This window comes from Eimeria mitis, genomic scaffold (assembly GCF_000499745.2).
Source record: "Eimeria mitis Houghton genomic scaffold, Emh_scaff890, whole genome shotgun sequence".
In the NCBI taxonomy this organism is placed as follows: domain Eukaryota; phylum Apicomplexa; class Conoidasida; order Eucoccidiorida; family Eimeriidae; genus Eimeria; species Eimeria mitis.
Window position 1 is genome coordinate 982 of NW_013576550.1, and position 407 is coordinate 1,388.

The following is a 407-nucleotide window of genomic DNA, read 5'->3' on the forward strand; positions in this document are numbered from 1 at the left end:
GACCAAACAAGTGCAAGCACGACCAGTATAATAATAATTCCCTGCTGTATGTGTATGCATGCATGCATGCACACATCTGTGCATACATCTCTGCATGCATGCACACATCCCTGCATGCATGCATGCACACATCCCTGCATGCATGCATGCATGCATGCATGCATGCATGCATGCATACCCGAAGGCAGCTGAAGCTCTCTGTGCTGCGGTGAGGTTAGGGGGTGGAAACCCGAGCCTGCTGGCGCAGGACTCGATGGTGGAGCCGAACAAAACCCCCGCGGTGTCGCTACATAGCTGCCCCACTGCTGCAGCAGACAGCGTCGCTAACCCAAATTTTACACCCAGAGTTGTGTCCAGAAGCTGCAACACATATACATATATATATATATATATATATATATATATAT

At 48.9% G+C, this 407-nt stretch overlaps 1 protein-coding gene across 1 annotated transcript in view; it reads right to left on the reverse strand.

The window, feature by feature from the left end:
- The window catches only part of EMH_0024750 (GAF domain-containing protein, putative), a gene marked incomplete at both ends in the record, with an annotated part of 8,649 nt that overhangs the window by 347 nt on the left and 7,895 nt on the right, over window positions 1-407 (reverse strand). The gene's annotated exons all lie outside the window — the stretch shown is intronic.